The sequence below is a fragment of the Macaca nemestrina genome, chromosome 7 (assembly GCF_043159975.1).
Source record: "Macaca nemestrina isolate mMacNem1 chromosome 7, mMacNem.hap1, whole genome shotgun sequence".
Lineage (NCBI taxonomy): Eukaryota > Metazoa > Chordata > Mammalia > Primates > Cercopithecidae > Macaca > Macaca nemestrina.
This window is the reverse complement of record NC_092131.1, coordinates 141,220,620-141,241,229: the sequence shown is the minus strand read 5'-3', so window position 1 is coordinate 141,241,229 and position 20,610 is coordinate 141,220,620. Positions and strand designations below refer to the sequence as shown.

General features: G+C 41.5%; 1 protein-coding gene and 1 long non-coding RNA gene across 2 annotated transcripts in view; one reads left to right on the top strand and one right to left on the bottom strand.

The window, feature by feature from the left end:
• The window catches only part of LOC105489276 (RAR related orphan receptor A), a 741,585-nt gene that overhangs the window by 368,221 nt on the left and 352,754 nt on the right, over nt 1-20,610 (bottom strand). The gene's annotated exons all lie outside the window — the stretch shown is intronic.
• LOC112428644 (uncharacterized) lies at nt 6,074-10,102 on the top strand. The gene is made up of 3 exons (XR_003020690.2): nt 6,074-6,189; nt 8,924-9,006; nt 9,978-10,102. It is a non-coding gene; the product is annotated as an uncharacterized lncRNA (long non-coding RNA).

Below are 20,610 nucleotides of genomic sequence, written 5' to 3'. Positions count from 1 at the left end.
AGTTGGGTTGATACATAAAACACTAAAGGAAATAAACCAAGGCACACAGCACACACATGAACATATGGCTGAATGTGGCCTTCAGTGGGTATCAGAAACAAAATTAGCAACTTGTAGCACTTCAGCTAAACTTCCTAGCAACAGAAATACATAAATAACAAATACTTAACGATGATTATCCCTAAAAGTCACTGTAATATTAGCATGTGATATTGGTCCCTCCAAGTGTTCTCTAGCTCAAGGCAATTGGCATTTTTCAATTACTTCGGTAATGAAGTATTTGATGTTTAAACCTGCCAAACATTGAGGATGAGGCATGAATGATACTTTGGCAGTTTAAAGTATTGGCCTTCTTCCTTTCCAGAAGGAAATCAATCACTGAATCAGCACTACTCCAAAACTCAGAATCGCCCTACACAGCAGCGAACGTTTTCCTTCTAAAGTTCTGTGCCTGTTCCTGCTAAACATGTCTGGAGAAGATGCTGGTAGTACTTTTGAGCATCGCACAGTAACTCAAAGTAGCTGACAGGCTCAGAGGCTGGGCAGAGCTTACGATTATGCTTGTCTGTGTGGCTGACCACATGGGGGATGTTCTTGACACTGCTTGCTTTGTTAGCCTGCATATAATTCCTTGGGAGACACAGCCAATTTGGTAAGATGTGGGAGAAATCTGTACTTTAAACACTGGAACACTGGGTATCAAAGGAATGAGATGTCTCCTGGCCTTTCATGTTGCAAACTAGAGGGAGAGACACAGCTTAGCAGAACAGCTAAAGCTTAGGATCAACTTTTACAATAATATGGAAACCACATGACAGATTGTATAGGCGCCTGCATAACTTCTGACTCATTCCCCAGGTGCTTCTGTTCTCTATAGCTACACGGAGCCATGGTGAGGAGACAGGACCAGAGCAGTATTATTCCACTTGGTGAACCTGGTCCTATTTAGTCATATACTTATGAGGGAGGACAAGAGCAGAAGTAGAGGCAGTGTCTGAGTTTACTCTGCCGTTGTGCAGGTAAAATGTGACTCAGATCCCACAGGGTGAATGTGTGGATCCTTACACTTTATTATTTATTATCTTGCACTGTTTGCTTATTTCTATTTTATTTATTTATTTATTTGAGACTAAGTCTCGCTCTGTTGCCCAGGCTGGATTTTGTAGTGGTGCAATCTCGGCTCACTGCAGCCTCCGCCTCTTGGGTTTAAGCGATTCTCCCGCCTCAGCCTCCTGAGTAGCTGGGATTACAGGCGCCCGCCAACCTCCCCGCCAAGTTTTGTATTTCTAGTAGAGATGGGGTTTCACCATGTTAGCCAGGCTGGTCTCGAACTCCTGACAACGTGATCCACCCACCTCGGCCTCCCAAAGTGCTGGGATTACAGGTGTGAGCCATCGCGCCCAGCTCTGTTTGCTTATTTTTTAAAAAAGTATTTATGCATTAAATTGAACTAACATTAAATACAGTGTAGATTTCTGGGCTAACCTCATATATACTGAATCATATAACCTCATATATACTGTGACGAAAGGCCTGGGAATCTAAACTTCCAGCAATCTCAAGGGATCCTTAAGCCCACTCAAGTTAAATATGGTGGCCCTGCTGATCCATCCTCAACAACCACAACCCTGAACAGATCTGAAGATCACCCCTACCAACTGGGGAAACTGATGAAGTGGAGAAGAAAAAGTTAAAAGACAATGAAAAGAGCTCAGGTAAAACTACCTTATTGGCATATTTGAGGCCACTATTAAGTGGCATAGTACGTTTTGCTTCTGAAGGAGGAAACCATTCAGATGCCTTCCACAATTAAGTATTTTATTTTCCTCTAAACCCTCCCCCAAGTAATAACACTGAATAGAGTTCTCCTTTTCAGGTCTCTTTCTGTCCAACCACTCACTTGTAAAGATTTAAAGTATAGTAGTGGATCTCCTGAATAGAATCTCTTGGGGTGAGGAGGTGAGATCCGTCACTGATTTTAAAGAATCACTGACCCCTCCCTCCCTCCCTCCCTCCCTCCCTCCTTTCTTTCTTTCTTTCTTTTTTTTTAGAACTAGAGTGTCCTTAGATATTATCAAAATATTTACAAGACAAAGAAGAGTCATCAATGCAAATGAATTAATACTTTTACAACTTGAAAAAAATGTATAACATTTTACATCGTGCTTGTCTCAAGGGGGAAGAAACAGTATTCTGTAGAGTGTGAATTCAGGTGACTCTTGGCAACTGCATGTTTATTTCAAAAAGGGCAATAGAAAGTGCTGCCTCTTTTCTGGCCAGAGAACACTTCCTGAATGAGAAGAGTTTTAGGTGACATTTCAGAGGTGGAACCTGGACCGTCAGAAGCATGTGTTGGTAAGGACAGAGAAGGGGAAGGGGTGCTATTCTGGGGACAAATTAGTTTAGGAGAAGGCTCAGAAGAGCGATTCACCAATTGGGTAAACCTTGAGTCTATCAAAAGAGGAAGGATGAGGAATAATGGGAGAATGTCAGAAAGACAAAGGAAAGTCTTGTTCCTAATCTGTGCACAGAACACTGGAAGGATGAGCACAGGGAAAGCCGTCATTGCTTCATTCATTCCTCCACTCTTCATTCAATAAACGTCTAGTGGGAGAGCATCCAGCGATGAATGATACATAGTTGGCACCTATAAGGACCCTGCAGGCTTGTGGACCAGCCAGAAAAATAATGAGAGACATTTTCATTATGGTGGGACAAGGGCTATGATGGATAGAAATTGAGGGGTACATGGATAAGGTATAAATGCAGATGGAACACATTAGGGAAAGCTTTCTAGATAACATGACACCTCCCGGGGCTTGAAGAGAAACAATGAATAGAGATCTGAACCTCAGGGGGAGCTACCTACCAAGTCAAGTTCCCATGAAGAAGCCCGAGACTGAAATGATCTTTGCTTATGCACCCCAAATGGAAGTAAATGTATCAGATATGAGTCTTTGCCCTCTCCACCTTGAACACCCCATCGACACAACACAACGTGCCAGGCTTTGGAACGAAACCAGCAGTGTACACTCAGCCAAAGTGACTGATGTTGCTTTCCGGGTATTTGTAGCTGAAGGTAGGCCTACTCCTTTCCAATACAAACAGAGGAACTCAGCTGGCATCAAGAGGCAGCCTCATAGCATCCAGCCAAGTAGAAGGCCTACCTGGCTGCCGCACACGCCCTGCAAAATGGCACACAGGTGCTATCATCCAACTAGCAGCTTCAGCTGCGTAACCAACTCCAGAGTGTTGACAGCTGCAGTAAAACTCACTTGGAGTTCAACATAATTAAGCAAAATGATTAGCACTGAAGAGAAGCTGGCAATAAAGAACTTTGGTTTCTGAGGCAAAATTATAGGATCCCAGGATATTAGAGCTGGAAGGAGGTCTTAGAGATCACAGCCAGCCACCTCCATTTCACAGATGAGAAAGTCAGGCCAAGAGAGGTGAAGTAAAGGGCTGAGGATGATAGAAGAAGCTACACAGTATCAGGGTAAGAGTGAGGACTCTGAGATCAGTCAAACTGGGGTTTGTAACCCAAGTTTGGAACTCACTGACATCAGGACAGCACCTTGGTCTCTCTAAGCCTCAGTTTCCTTTTTGAAGTCAGCGTTGCTATGAGGATTAATTGAAGGTTATTGCAGAGCCTGCTGCCCATGGCTGGTATATAATGTTACTATGGAGAGTCAGAACACTGGGTTCATGGCCTTGCTTCACCACGTATGAGCTGTGCTTCCTTGGGTCTCAGTTCTTGTACCTGTGAAATGGAAATAAAGATGCTAGTACCTGCCCTAATTACTTGCCAGGATAGGTGGAAGGCTTGTGGGTGAGAGCTGTGTACACTTCTAAGCAAGTTGTTGTTATTACTGTTCCTATTATGGCAAAACATGTTCTGGGTCTTTCTACTGGTAAGTGGCAGGGCCAAGACAGGACACATGCAGTGAAAAAAAAAAAAAGACCAGGGAAATTTTCTCCTGGGCAACTGATGGACTGCAGTGTTTGGACGCACGCAGTATGGTTCAGAAGGTCTGACGGGTCAGTGAGGAGCTCGGGCAGGAGAAGAAATCTGCAGTGTATTCAATGCCAAAGGGTCTCATTGCCGGGTGGGAGGGACAGTGAGGATGGGGTGAAGCAGGGGTGGGCAGCAGGAAGGAGAGGAAAGAACCTGGGGAAATCAAACCACCTGCCTGGGTTTCACTCTGAGTTTTCAGATTCATTAAAAAGAAAGAAAATACACCAAAAAAAAAAAAAAAAAAAAAAAAGCACAAAGCAAAACCTCAGTTTGGTCAATCCACAAAAAATGAAAGAACGGGCTGCAAAAAGTGCTGAGAATGGGATTGCTCGACTTTTCACAGCTTCAGCTGGCTTACAATACCCTCAGCTTGGTGCTTCTCCTGAATCCACATCTCAAATGCTCTAATTAGATTGTGCAGCCCAAAGAAGGCCTGGTGCCCTTGGAAATAAGTGATTGCTTACTTGCCACAGGAATGTTCTGTGCTTTCATAGGCTTCATTTTTTTTTTTTTTTTCCTGGGGGCTTGGGAATGAATTGGGCAATTTCTTAGGTGTCTGTTCTACAGAAAGATGTTGAGCTTATGTTTGGTTTCTCTTTTTACCTAGGTTCTTGCCTCTGCCTGAAATACTCTTCGTCTGGCTTCCTTACTTGCTCACCTGCTCACCTCTAAGATCCAGTTCAGGGATCCCACCTCTAAGACCCAGTTCAGGGCTCCCACAGGCTCCATCCACCTAAATCCTTACCTGGAGCACCTGTGGAATGGTTACTGTTAACCTGTCTTCCCACCAAGAGATGATCCCCTAAGGACAATGGCTTTGTTGCCTTCATCTGTTCACTTTTGTGTTCCCTATATTTGGCATGGTGCTTTGCACCTGGGGCCTTGCAACTCAAAGTGTGGCTCACGGCTTAGCAGCATCAGCCCCACCTGGGACCTTGTGAGACATGCAGAGAGATCTTGAGCTCCACCCCAGACTTACTGAATCTGAATTTTCTTTGCCTTTTTTGAGACAGGGTCTTGCTCTGTCATCCAGGCTGGAGTGCAGTGGCACAATCATAGCTCACTGCAGTCTCTTGGTGGGTCTGCTCAAGAGATTGTCCCATCTCAGCCCGGTGAGACACCACACCTGGCTATTTTTTTTTTTTCACTTTCTTGTCTAGGCTGTACATTTTCAATTTAACAAGTTTCCTGTGTGATTTGCGGCCACATTGAAGACTCAGCAGAACAGGGTGGGGTGGGGAGTACTTAATGAATATTTGTGGAATTTACCCGATGAAATCCAGTTATTCCTGCTGAATTTCTCTCTCCTCCAGGAGGACATAGCAAACGAGCTGAGGAAGCTGAATGCTGCAACCCTCTCTCCCCAGCCCTGCAGCCGATTCCTGACACAAACTCCTTGGAGTTCAGTGGCCTTTTTCCATGCACCTACCACCTACACCTACTACTTTCAAAGAAACCACAACCTGGACCTGGAACAGAACTGGACGTGCCAAAATGCCTGAGGACACTTCATCGAATGTGGCTGGCTTGATGGGAAGCTGGCGTGACTAGAAATGTCAGGAGTCTTCCCTCTCAAGGTTTCAAGCTTTGTATTGCTGATTCAATGGTCCGGATTGAGATCAGAGGAGTCAAGTTCAGATGACCATCCAAACCTTTAGATGAGGCCTAAAACCAAATCTGTGTTCGCAAACCATTCCAAATGTGTTCGTCACCAGGTTTAGTTTACCATACCACCCAATCCAAGACAGCGCAGTCATTTCTCTAATAGTAGATGCATAATTTGCTCATCAATGGAAAATCTAAGTGTACATCATAAGGTTAAAAGCTGCGAGAAACTCGACACCTTTGAGATTGTGCCAAACCTCAAGCTTTCAGTAATAAGGGCTCTCAGTCAAACCTTCTGAGGAAGATGAAGTGTATTTGACCCAACGTTTAGCATAAGCAGGCACGTGCTATGCTGTCCCTTCATGATGGCTGAATTCTTTGCTAGACTATGAAGGAAAACAACAGCTTAAGCAAAGCCTATATAAAACATCAACCCACGGTCATGGCCCAATGAGATATGGAGATATTGTTGAAATCCAAGAAGGTGAAACAAAAGTCCTGAGCCTTATTGGCTAAATTCCCTTAATTGTGACACACTAAAAGATAACAGTCATTAGTTCTAGTATCATGTAAGTACAAAATTCTAAAATGTCTACTACAGATATCAAAAGCATTAATTCAATATACACTTATTGGGCACCCACTGTGTATTAGGGGAAGTGTTGGGTAATGGAGATTCAACATGGAACTTCCTTTTATTTTCCCTCACTGCCTTTCTCTTTTCAAATATTTAATAACCATCCACTGTGTCCCAGAAGCTGCCAGGCCTGGGGCAGGTGATTCTCTCTCCTGAAGCCCCCTGTGTCCCAGCTGGGAGTGAAAGATGCATCAACCAATAAATAACATGGTGGGAAAAGTCTATTAATAATGATGCATACACAGTCCTTAGGGGTATCCTTAACCATCATGCTCCAGCTTAGATCTCTGAAAACGACCTTTTGGTTATTACTGAGGATGTCAGCAATAAAACTGGATCCTAAAGAAACCATTCATGATGATATATCCTTATTGGAATTGAAAATGCATGAGGAAATCACATGTAGGTCCCAACTGATAAAGCGTTATCCATCCATTAAGTTAGATAGGAGAGGTGACTTAATGTCAATAACATATCTCAGAAAAAAAATGTGCTTATCTCTTGATTTTTGTAGATCAAATCCCACTAGAGGAGTTGGGTATGTTTGTAGACCCCATCACTTATGTTGATAAGGCAGTTTTCAAAGTGCTTTTATAAAGATTTGCTCATTGGGTCCTCAGAGTAACCCTGGGGGTAGCTGGTGGCTCACCACAGTGTGGCATGGTTGAGATGAGGACTACTGTACCATGCTCTTTGTCAAGCAAAAGGCAGACAGTCATTCTCCACTTTTTTATAGATAGATAGATTGATTGAGATGAGTCTATGTTGCTCACGCTGATTTTCAACTCCTGGGCTCAAGTGATCTCCTTGCCTTAGCCTCACGAGTAGCTGAGACTACAGGTGCTGGCCACCATGCCTGGCTCATTCTTCATTTTAAAAGCATTATACTCTTAAAAAATTCCAAGGAACTAGGTGTCCCTCTAAACTGCCTTCCTCTTCATGTAATTTGACATTAAGTGTCCTGGTATGTTAAGCTCCCCTCTATTTAAATGGCACTGCAGAAGGCCACACCATTCAGGTTTAAGAGGACAGAAGGCACTCTGTCCTTGAAGCATCATGACACTAAAAGTTCATTAAGATCTCTATCCCAGCTATTACACTCCTAAGGTCACTGGGCTCTCCTCAATAGGTATATTAAGCAGCAGCCTCAAAAAAGGTCCTCAGTTTTAGGATGCAAGGAAAATAATTCATGAAGGTGATCAACTTTAAGTTCAAATTATATTCATTCTAGATTTTATCATGGCTCCTGCCCATGAATATACCATCTTCCATTCACATCTAAGGCAACTAGTTCAGGGTGACAGGAAATGGGCACATTATGAACATTTGCTATATACAAATCTTTCCCCACCTTTTACCTCCTTTAGAATTTTTCTAACTCAGTGGACTCTCCATTATTCAAAGGAAGTCCTTGATTTTCACTCCTTCTCACAAGGTTACCTCTTACAGGTAACAGTACCCTCTTCCCTGCAAAGGTCAGGACAAGAGGATAGAGGAAAAAGCTAAGAGAATCTCAGAACTGTTTATGTGCTAAAATTCTTAGCTTAGATGTATAGATGGACAAGGAAAAGTGGGCAAGAGAAAGTAAAACTAAAATTTAGGCAAGGAAGTCAATTAGCCAATAAGGAGAGAGCCTAGCATGAGAGTATCAGACCAGACTATCTCAGACCCATAGTCTTGTGGATCAAGGCACTGATGGAGGGCATTGTAGAAAAATGTTGAAAGCAATACGGCAGACACTAATGGATTGGTAACTTGCATCCTCTCATAGCAAAGGAGCACACTCCCAGAAGTTAAAGGAAAGAAATGGAGAATGGGAGGTATATTTTGGGTAAAAAAGAAAAAGAAGTGCTTGTATGAGTTTTCATGTTATTTCAGTGAAGTCATAATAGAACAGCTTCCCTTCCCAGAGCTTGCCCAGAACAGCTATTTAAAGGGAGAGTGAGAACTGTACAAGCTTTGACTAGATTCTGAGGTCGGAGCCTTAATTAGAGTCACAATTGTATTGTACATCTATTTGTGTAACTGTTCAATTAGGAGTGTAATAGCTGGGACAGAGATCTTAATGAGCTTTTAGTGTCATGATGCTTCAAGACTGCCCTTTTTTGGTTGTTGTTATTATTAAGCTTTCATGGAGGGGCTTTTCCTCTCTGCTGTCCAACTATGTGGTTCTCCCTTCAGGCAGGCTGAAATGCAAGACTGAGTCTTTGTATATCTAAACTTGGGCATTAAAAATGGGCTGTCTTCCCCTTATCATCTTCATGATTAGCTTGTAAAGTTTCTTGGATCTATCCTGTTATCAACATAACCTCTGGGAATATTGCAATATTAGGGCCAATCTTTTCCAACTGAGATAACTGAGATTCAGAAAGATGAAGTGAACTACTGGACACAACACAGATAGTGATAGAGCCTGGGCTTGCACATCAGTGTTCTAACCTCTTAGGAACAAAACAATCACAATGCCTGTACACATCATAATAAAGTCATTCTAACACTACAATGTATACCGGTAGCCAAACTGGATCATTCATTTAAAAAAAAAATTCATTCCCAAAGACATAGTTTTTGTGGTCTTAATAGGTATTTTACTTGATTTTTCTCTGCCTTTCACTACTTAGACTTGGGTATGATTAACAATGATACTTATATTTTGTGTTATATAGAATGAACAGCACTCAAACACATTCGTATTTAAGCAAACCTGTCCTACGAAAAGCTGTATTCATGAACCCTCACCGAATAAATGGTGAGGATGGTTTTTTTGTTTTGTTGTTTTGACTTTCGAAAATGATTCTCTGCCTTAATTCCCTCACATGTGAAATAGGCATAATAATGCCATCTATCTTACAGGATTGTTGGGAAGATTAAATGAAGTAATGCAGTTAAACTGTTCAGTAGACTATTTGGCAGAGCTTCAAACTCAATACTATCTGCTTTTGTTCTTATTCTTTTCATTATTACAAAAGGGTGGCCAGAAGATTATGCATCCCAACTGTCAGAATCATTATTATTATTATTATTATTATTATTATTGAGACAAAATCTCGCTCTGTCGCCAGGCTGGAGTGCAGTGGCAACATCTCAGCTCACTGCAACCTCCGCCTCCCAGGTTCAAGCAGTTCTTCTTCCTCAACCTCCTGAGGAGCTGAGACTACAGGCGCGCACCACCACGCCCAGCTAGTTTTTGTGTTTTTAGTAGAGACGAAGTTTCACCGTATTGGCCAGGCTAGTCTTGAGCTCCTGACCTCATGATCCGCCTGCCACAGCCTCCCAAAGTGCTGGGATTATAGGCATGAGCCACTGTGCCAGGCCCTCAGAATCATTTTTTATATTTTGTAGGAGGTGGCGGACAACTTGGGTGGCATGGTGGGGGTGGTTTAAGTGTTAAGTATTTTGAGATGATTAAAATGGAACAGAAACTGAATGTCAGAGCTTGTGAAAATGACTGTTGAGACAAAACAATTATTCTGTTATAAATTAATAATGCAATTAACTTATGATATGTTATTGAGTGCTTGAAGAATAGATAGCGCTCAAATATTCTTTTTAAAACCCATTTATTGCCCAAGATACACTTAAGGGTAGTGTCACATTCTGAAAAATGTTATTTTATTGGCCATAATTTTTCACAGTTCTGATGGGGACTTAGTGACAGCCCAACACAGCAAATATCCTTCATGTTACCATCCTTTTTTTTTTTTTTTTTCCCCTCTAAAGCTAAATTGTCCTGGGACCATTCCAAATGTGATTTATTTGTCTCAAGGCCAGTAGAAGGTTCCATGTAGGTGAAAATGGATGTTTGGCTAGTTGAAGAGAAATGGAAATGAGTTCTGCAAGCTGACTTACTCAGTGGAAATGGGTAAGTAACTCAGGAACATTATATCACTGTACATTCTGACTATAAGGAATTCTGGATAATTCATGTCCCTTATAGATACATATGAACTTAATACATGATCTATCAGGAAGGAAGAAGCCAGGAGCCTCATGAAGAGGGTGAGCATCTCAGTGCCAGGCCTTTGTGCTATTTGCTTTACTTACTCACTTAGTAATTGCAACGGTCTAGTGAAGCTTTAGGTTCCAAAGTCACAGAGCACAAAGTAACACTACCACTGGGATTTGTTCCACATTTGGTATTGCTAGTATTGTGGAGACTTTGTTTTACCGTGCCTCTTCCTTTGGGGAACAGTAGTAGGCATCCACTTTTACAAGAAAGTTGATGCTGTGAGGAGGAAGTAAGAGGCCAGAGAAATTCAAGGTAAAATTAATGAAGACATGTTTAGATCCTGGTTCTCCCACTGCCTGGTCCAACGTTCTTTCCACCACATTCCAGTCCTTAGGGATGAGGTAGAAAGAGAAAGGTGTTTGATAGACCTGATAAACCCTGAACAGGGCTCCCTGTCAGAGAACTTGGGTTCCAGTCTAGTCTGTGAATCTCACTACCTGCAACTTGGCTCTTTTACTTCCTCACACCTGTTTCCTCATCTATCAAATGGAGAAGTTGGTCTAGAAGATCTCCAAGGTCCATTTCAGATCTAACATTCTATTATTCTATTATCTTTGTTCTCTGGTAAGTAGAAGCATATAGCCCTGGGCTTATTAATATTAACTGGGGCAAACAAGTGAAATTAGTTTATGAAAATAGAGCTGTGGTTTTTGCTTGGAGCCAAATCTGCCTTATGAGACTCACTTTAAGCATTGGTAATGGGATTGCTGATGGCTCCTTGGCCAGAACCTGAACGCCCTGCTGTGACACTTTCCAGGTGGGGCCAAGGGTAAGCGTCCTCTGCAGACACATGAAACTGAGGCACCACACAGTTTAAGTGAAAGGAATAAATCAAATCAGTCATATTCAGCCTGACTCGTCTTTCGTCTATCTTTTCTCAATGCTTGTTCAGTCCAGCTCAGTACGAAGGCCAACCCTTCCTGGAAACAGCCCCTTCCAGTCCCAGATTGCAGTGATGGGCTGCTTCACCGAACCACAGAGAGTTCCTACTCTCTACACTCATACCATTTATATTCTGGGACTCAGGCCTGTCTAGATGTCTCAATATCTGAGAGCTATAATGAAGATCGTTGTGTCAGGGGTAAAGCTTTATGCCTTTGGTCAGGGGAGAGATGGGATATTAAATTTTTTTGGCCTAGACCACTTATCTTCATTTATTTATATATTTTTCCATGTGATATTTTGATACAAACATACATCGTATAGTGATCAACGGGCAAAATGCATCACCCCAAGCATTTACCATTTTTCTGGGTTAGGAACATTCCAATTCTCTTCTCTTAATTATTTTGAAATAGACAATAAATTATTATTAACTATAGTCACCCTATTGTGCCAATGAACAATAGATCCTATTCCTTCTAGCTAACTGTATTTTTGTACTCACTAACCATCTCCTCTTTATATCCACCTCCCCACTATTCTTCCCAGCCTCTGGTAGCCATTATTCTACTCTCCATCTGCATGAGTTCAAGATTTGTTTTAGCTCCCACATATTAAATATTTGTCTTTCTGTGCCTGGCTTGGTTCACTCAACATAATGTCCTCCAGTTCCCAGTGATTTTGTGATTTATAATAAGAAATATATTTTTGGTCTTCATCCATTTCTGGTACTGAGTTCCTAAAACCCTTGGAATCTCCTAAGGGATAAGAGAATAAAGGTGAAATAATCATCTTTTATTGTTCATAACATACCCTTTTCAATCACACCTGCATTTATATTAATGACTGCCCTTTAGGAAGCTCCTAAGGATGGGGGGCTGGTTGTCAGAAGAACCAACTGTGTGACTGGGACTCTCAGCCCCATTCTCCAGATCTCTAGGGAGGAGAGAGGGGCTGGAGTTAGTCACCAGCGGCCAATCATGCCTACATGACGAAACTGCCATAAAACCCCAAAAGGACAGGGTTCAGGGAGCTTCCAGGTTGCTGAAGACACAGAGATGCTGGGAGGGTGGCATGCCCATCCCCTATATCTTGTCTTATGCGTCTTTTCCATCGGGTGTTCCTGAGTTGTATCTCCATCCATCCATCCATCCATCCATCGATCCATCCATCCATCTATCTATTCTATTCTATTCTATCTGGTTTCGAGTCAGAATCTTACTCTGTCATCCAGGCTGGAGTGCAGTGGTGTGATCTCGGCTCACTGCAACCACTGCCTCCAGAGCTCAAGCGATTCTCATGCCTCAGCCTCCCGAGTAGCTGGGACTACAGCTGTGAGCCACCATGCCTGGCTAATTTTTGTATTTTTAGTAGAGATGGGGTTTTGCCATGTTGCCCAGGCTGGTCTTGAACTCCTGGGCTCAAGTGATCTGCTTGCCTAGAGCTCCCAAAGCGCTGGGATTACAGGTGTGAGTCACCACCCTCAGCTTTTTTACATAAACCTTTTTGTATATATCTTTTAATATAAACCAGTAATTTAGTAAGAAAACCATTGTCCTGAATTCTTTGATCTGTTCTAGCAAGTGATTGAACCTGAGGAGGGGGTAGTGGCAACTTTGAATTTATAGCTGGTGGGTCAAACATCACAGGTGACAACCTGTAGATTGACATTTTAAGTGGGGCCAGTATTGTGGGACTGAGCCCTTAACCTGTGGGATCTGATGCTATTTCCAGGTAGATAGTGTCACAATTGAGTTTAATTGTAGAACAGCCAGTTCATGTGTGCCACAGAACTGAATTGTTATAGGAAATGAAACCCACACATCAGGTGTCATATGTGAAGCACTGACAGCAGTAGTAGAGTCTTTCCTCTTAGGGTATATAGACGGGAGGTCATAGGCTATATATTTGACCTACGTTGTCCTTTTTGCCAAGTTTATTTTAATGTTCTGCTCTTGGGTTCTAACAAAAGATGCATTAGAGCCTAAGTATATCAATGTGCTAAGTACATTCATATGTACTCTACAGAAATTTTGTTAAGGCTACAGCTACCAAGATCTCTTGATATTCTTTATATGAGATCCTATGAGAGAATTCTTTCACAATTTCAAGAAAATGGCTACCCCATTTTAATGATCATTTGATTAATAAGAACTTTGAATTGACAATATCTCCCATTTTACTTTGGTTGCCAGGAAGTCCAGGTGAAATATGAAATGAATTGATGCAATCTTTCTTGTTCTATATAATGTCTATGGTATATTTTTAACTTGGTCATGATAGTTTTCAATTTTACTTACACTTTCCCTGATCCTGCTTCTCTAATATTATTTATATTTTGCCATTGTTATATAGCAGAAGTTTCCTTCTATTTTCCCCGAATAATAAGGTGAAACATATATAAATACACAAATAACACCCATAATTTGTTTAAATCTAAAATGCCTAGCATGGTGCCAGAATTTCAGCAGTTAATAACTACTGCTTGATTTATAGGGAGACACATTGCACCTTATAGAGAAGCAGTCTCTGAGAGTCAGAGCTGGCTGGAGAAGAACTGCATGGTCCCTGTCACTGGAGGTATCTGTGACTAAACTGGATAAGCACTTTGGCCGACTGACTTAAGCCTTGGTTTCTTTAACTGGAAAGTGGTAGTAATAGTATCTTCCTCAGAGGTCACTGTTAATAGTGTGAGTTGGTACACGTCAAGCTCTCAAGCTCTTAGCACAGGGATGCACATTTGAAAAAAGTAGCCTTTATTATTAATGAGGACTTGTGCATTGAAAGCTGTTTTATTAGTTTAAATTCACTTCCAAACCTCATGGTTCTGTTGGGTTAGCAAGCCCTCAGTCATCAGAAGAATCACAGACTTGGAGTCTTGGGCCAACCCTGCTTGTATGGCTACTGTGAGAGGGATTTAAACAGCAAACGAAGGACTGGATGGAGTGGCCTTTAGGCTTCCTTCCACCCCAAAGTGCGTGATACTTCGGTTTCAAATCCATTCAATCAGAGATGGCATAAGGGTGTCTGGGAGAAAAAAAGGATTCTAATGCCATTTCATTAGAAGTTCTCCCTTCTTTCATGTGTAAATTTCACTTGGGACCTTATCAATTGGATATTAAAGTATTTTCCAGGGGAAAAAACACTCAGTAAGAGGAAAATTGAGAAAACATCTGAGAGCACTTCATGCCTTCCTGTCTATCTGTATGTGAAGAGCTGCTTTCTTCACAGCTTTCCAAACACAGGTTGGCAACTTGATTATTTCCACTAGGCACAGACAGCACACTTCAAACAAGGAAGCTGACCAGAAGCCATGCCAAACATGATGGATGTTCCAATTGTATTACCGTCAACCTCAGACCGAATCACTCCATTATGCACCCCCCATTATTTTACAGTATTTTGATGGGGTGGTATCCTTCAGAAAATGGGCCACATCTAGAAAAAAAGAACACGTCAGTTCCTTATATTTTGGCTGAAATGACCATAACATTGCAGGTCCTCAATGCAGCCAAGGTAACCGTTTTTTCCCACTGACCTTTGTGTAAGGAGTTGTCAGGCATCGGAATGTGGCTGAATTAATAGGTAGGACCTTTCCTAGAGATATAGAGGGCACAGGCTGATTTCATGATTTTATAAATAGATTTTTCTTTTCCATGAAAATCCCAGGAGAGGCATCTATTACAGAGGTTGGGACTATAGGTGTCACCCAGGATAGGCCACAATATAGATTATCCAGGTGCACGTAACAGGAGAAGGAATGGCGGTCTCAATAATGCAGGGCATATTTCAGCTTAATACTTCTGAGTTCAGCCAATACTTTGATTAGAAACATGACTGGAAATCTCTCCAAACAGACTCTATCAACAGCAGATTGCCAGTGGGCAGGTCTGATAGCACGCAATGTCCAGCATGTGGCTGGTCACATAACAGGTACTATAAATATTTGTTAGACGTTTCAGTTTTCCCCAGCTGCTCTCAAGTAATGGCTTTTACAAGTCCCAGACTTCCAGGAGCAAAAAAAGGATAAGCAAGTGACCACTTCTCCCTCTCCCCTTGGAAAACCATAAAATGGACAAGAAAGTGCCTAAGCGATGCTAGCCCTAAGGGGAACCCTGGCCCTGACACCTCGTGCCATCCTCCTCTTGTTCCCTCTGGCTTGGTAGTGCATCACTCTTCTTTCTTCCTCCACACTTACGTCCCAGGGGAGGCAACTTGACTAGGATACATTGTACCACTCAGAATTCATAGCAAGATCAAGAAGAAGTGACGTGAGGACTCTTTGTGTTCTTTGGTTGCCTCTTATCTTTTCTCATCGTGGTTGATTGGGCCAAGGAAAAGATCTCCATGAAGTAGTCTTTGCAACAATGGTATAAGAATTCAATCAGACATGTGACTAGGCCTTCCTATTATTCATGATTTCAGTCATAAGGTAATGAGGAAAGCAAAGGTTATTCTGTTACCAGCTGCAACTGGCTACAGAAACCAGGTGCTATTTATTGAGAGAGTTATTGAACTGCTGGTGTGTACCAAGTAGCATGCTAAGCACTGTGGGGCTAAACAAAGGTAAAATAAACATCCTATGCACAAATTAATTATCCTATGAGGGGGAATTAGACACCTATTTATATGACCAGAGAGTGAAAAGTGCACCTAGGAGCCACAGACAGATTTTTGTGGATTTTAGAGGAGAAATAATGTCTTCTGTTTATAGGTATCTACCAGGTTGTACAGAAGTAGTAGTTCATATGCTGGTCCTTAATGAATAAAAGGCATCTGGACCTGAGGAGGTGGTGGAAGTGTAGTGGCAGTGGCAACAACCATAGAATAGAGGGGCATCTTTAGCCGGCAAATCTCTGTGGGAGGATACATTAGACTAACAAGGCACTTGGCCATTAGATTATGTAGTCAGTTTACATGACGCTCAAACACTTTTGCACAGAAACCGACTTGGCATCACAAAAGCATAAGACCTCCTGGACAATGGCCTGCATTTTCCCCTTCCCACGAGGCATTCTGGTCGTCAGTGGTCACAGGCATTTTATGCTAGCCCAATCCTTACACTCACTAGTCACACACGGGTCACTTGTAGAGTTGTTTAGCTGTCCCTGTGAGGTAAGTATATGCTTGCCTTTGGCTATTGTACAAGACAAGTCCGAATCCTATTGTTCTTTTCCAAGACAATCAATGTGATCTCTTGCCAAGAAGTATTTTTTAAACAACTTCTTAACTCTCTCAGTTACTCTACTAGTCCTGTTAGGAAGACACATCACAGCTGTCTGGTATGCTAGACAATCAATGCAAGTTGGAGAGGTTTGATACTCGTGCAAACACAGCCAGATCCTCTTTTCTCTAAAGTGAGAACTTTTAGAAATGCCTTCTTGAGCACATCGGAACAGGCATAGCAAACAGTAATTAGAATGGACTTCAATGCATAATAGATCAAGTCTACAAAAGGAGATGGGTTGGAGATATCCAGGCAACAGAAGTTTTGCACATTTCCCCAAATTACATTCCTGTTGCAGATCAAAGGTTTGTTTTTTTTTTCAAACCACACCAAAGCACATATTTGGAAGCCAAACTCCTCAAGGGCACTTAAGAATTATTTGGTAACCTTCCTGTTAAATTTGGAGTTCAGTTTACAAGCTTAAGGTACACCAAATAATGGCTTTCATTGAATCACTGCCCTAGCAAACAAAGCATTGTTTATGGGATTGGAGAATGACATCTACATGAGGTTTGAAGTATTTTAATATGTGCATCGTATGTTTCAAGGGCCATGGCCAGCCAGACTACCTGTAATGCCATTCATCAAATAAATATTAATATCACCAACTCAGATTTTGACTCTGTTCTTCCTTGTGGAAGCCTTTCAACCGAGGAGAGTTGATGAGGGAAATATTGCCCCTATATTCCAAAGCTGAATGGTTTTTCCACTTAAAAAAGGAAGACTTTTCCCTTTTACGGAACTGGCTCTCTCTTGTCCAGTCTAGCCAGTTCAAAGCCTCTTATGTGATGCAGTCAGCTTCCATATACCACAGCCATGTATAATTAAAAACTTTAAGGTTGTTAAATGCAATGCAGTACCCTGGATTGGATCCTGGAACAGAAAAAGGACATGAGTGGAAAAAACTGGTAAAATCCAAATAAAGTCTGGACTTTAGTTAATAGTAATGTGCCAATGTTAACTTCTGAGTTTTGGCAAATGAATCATAGTTATGTAAGATGTTAACATTGGGAGACACTGGGTAAAAGGTAGGCAGAAACTCTCTGCACTATCTTTACAACTCTGCAAATCTAAAAGTATTCCAAAGTAAACAGTTTACTGAAAGCTTTGCGGATAAACTTAGGCTTTGGAGAAGAACTCACTGGCAGCATTATGAGGGAACCTCTATCATAAAGCAAGTGTGCCATAGCAGAGCAAACTCTAGTCTAAGAGGCAGGAGCTCCATGTCTGAGGCCCAGGTCTGTACATACTTGAAGCTGTGATTTTGCATTGGCCATTTAACCTGCTATAGAATGAATACCTGCATCTGTGAGATGCTCTGCATCTCTCACAGGGGTATTAGGAAGAATATGCAAAGATGCTCTGGAGAATGCAATGAAAACCTACAAGGATAAACAAATTCAAAAGGTGGTCTGAGCAAGACGTTGGGTATCTTGAGAAGGTACTGAGCCATGATCCACAGGCAAACGCAAAGGCAGTTATTGTTTGGTCTTAACTCTGGAAGCGGGACAGCAAGAGAAACTTTTTGAATGATACCTGAGAAATCACACCAGGGTCTCTCAGGATGCACAGAATTTAGCAACCAAGTACAAAGTAGGGCAGTGAGAACAGCAAAGGTTTTGCTTGGCATCTCCTGGAATCTCTGAAACTGCAGAGTGGAATCACCTCTCTATTTAGTAATTGAAGAGGTGGTTCATACACAGATAGAGGAATCTTGTGGTCCCAAATGCTAGCACCACTACTTGTCATTCCAAATAATTAGTTCCTTCCTATGGCAGTACATCTGGTCTTTCTTGCACAATTCCCCAGCACCAACAATATCAAAGTCAACTCCTTAGCATGATGCACAAGCTCCTTCACATCTGTCCCGCTCGGCTCATCTCCTGCCCTCTCCTCCTTACCTCCAGTCATGCACCCCTATGTGCTGTTCCCCAAGTGCACATGTTGTTTAGTGCTCTTGCTCTTCCTCCTCTCCGGGGGGCCCTTCCATATCTTCTTCACCAGCGCAATCCCTACTGATCTTTTCTTTTCTTTTCCTAATTCCTTTATTTATGGGCTCCTTCTCTTTCCTCTTTTCCTTCTTCTTCATTTTTCACATCAAGTGCCAAGTCTTTAAAGATTCTTCCTTGATCTTTTGTCTCTCCCAGTCTCAGGTGGTGCCCAGAGCCTCTTGTGCCCAGAATTTCCCCACACTCATGATTAAAGTGTTCATCTCAGATTCTGACTCTCTCCCTAACACATCCTCCACGCCAGATTGTGGTCTTCGATGGGTAAAGGTCGTGTGTGTGTGTGGGTGTGTGTGCAAATTATCTTAATCATTTAGCCAAGTATTCAGTACAAAGTAGGTTTCTGGAATAAATGAATGAGTGAATAAATAGTCACACCCCTTAGATCTATTCCAGAAGTATGCAGGTACTTCTAAAAGGCCAGGAAAACTTGTTATTACATGTTAAAAGTTATTTCTATTAGAATAATTTCCAAATACATTCATATAGCTTGTGGTGAGCTCACACAGTTTGGTATTATTAACAATATGTACAGAGGATTTTGCAGAATGACATAATGAGAATGACAACATTTTATAACTAAATACCAGATAATGAAAGAAAATTAATTAATTTGCTGCTAAGATAAATGACTATACAAACTTAGCGGGGAAAGCTGCCACAGCTATTATGTTTCTAAGTTTGTTCTGGAATATAAAGTACCTTCCACTGAATAACTCCCACCTCCAATTAGCTGTATTAGCTCTATTAAGTTGAAATGCAGCTAGAGATATCCAGCTGCTATTTTAAACATCCCCAAATAATACATTCTGGAGCAAAAAGCAAATTTTGTAGGTAACAGGTATAAAATATCAGGGAATTTATCTTTCACATAGTAATTCACAAAAGAAAGAGCAAATACAGAATGCAAAGCAGTCTGTCTGTCCTATATATCTTTGCCAATTAGCTTATAGGGAAGTCACTTAAAACAAATAACCTATTTTTTTTTCAATGTTAATATTAATTTTACCAGGCCAAGCCATGAAGTCCTGAAAAGGGAAAAAGAAAAACCTACAACAGCTGTTTACCCTAAATCTGGCATCCCTTCTTTGGCTCAAGAAAATTGACAAAAATCTCATTTTATAAGTTCACTGCTACATAAAATTTACACATTTGAACATTAAATTTTACAGGTTTTGTTTTTTTAGGGGGGTAGATTATACTAAAATTCTGCTTATTTGCAGACAAAGCTGTGTCCTTGAGGGCACAGTTGAAGTTACAAACAAAACGTTTTATCTTATTTTATTTTGTTCAAAAATGTGCATTAAGCATCAACTATGTACCAGGCACTGTTCTAGGTGCTGGGAATACAGCAGTAAACAGAATAAACTTCCCAACTTCATAGGATTACATTCCAGCTTAGCGGTCAGTAAACTTCCATAAAACATCAGCAGAGTGAATATTTTCAGTTTTGTGCCAAGACTGTTTGTAAGACTCAGCTCCGCCATTGTGGTACAAAAGCAGCCACAGACAATACATGAAGGAATGAGTGTGACTGTGTTCCAATTCAACTTTATTAATACAGACAGGCATGGGGCCTGATTTGGCATGTAAGCCATTGTTTGCTAACGCCTATTCCAGTTTACAAAATTTCTTCTTAATCACCAAAACTAAGTAGGGGTATTACAGAATTTATGGAATGATTTACAGAATTATGGAAATTCAGAACTGAAAAAGGACATCCACTTATCTTAACCTTATTTTGCCCTGAGGGAGTAGGATCATGGTTAAGAGTGTGGCCTCTGGGATCAGCCTGCCAGTGTACAAATTTTGCTTTTTCATTAACTATAGGTGATTTGGGGCACGTTATTTAATCTCTCACTTTTTCTCATTGATAAAAGGAAGTGATTAATACTATCTACACCTCAGGAGACTCTTAAGATATCCAGGTAAACACTTATCAGGGCATATGGCTCACAGGAAACTCACAACAAAATTCTAGCTATTCCTCAGAACAACAACATCACCACCACCAACAACAATAATGGTAACAACAAAAACACTGAGACTCAGAGAGGTGACAGGACTTGCAGAGGGTCCCATAGCTAGACAGTGTCCAAGTCAGGATAGGAACTCAGGCTCTGTGCCTCCAAACTCAGGATCACATCTGATCACTCGCTGTCCTTCCTGGATCTCAGTAAATCATGTGATCCATGAGTAATACATGCTGGGCATGTCTACAAAGGGTAG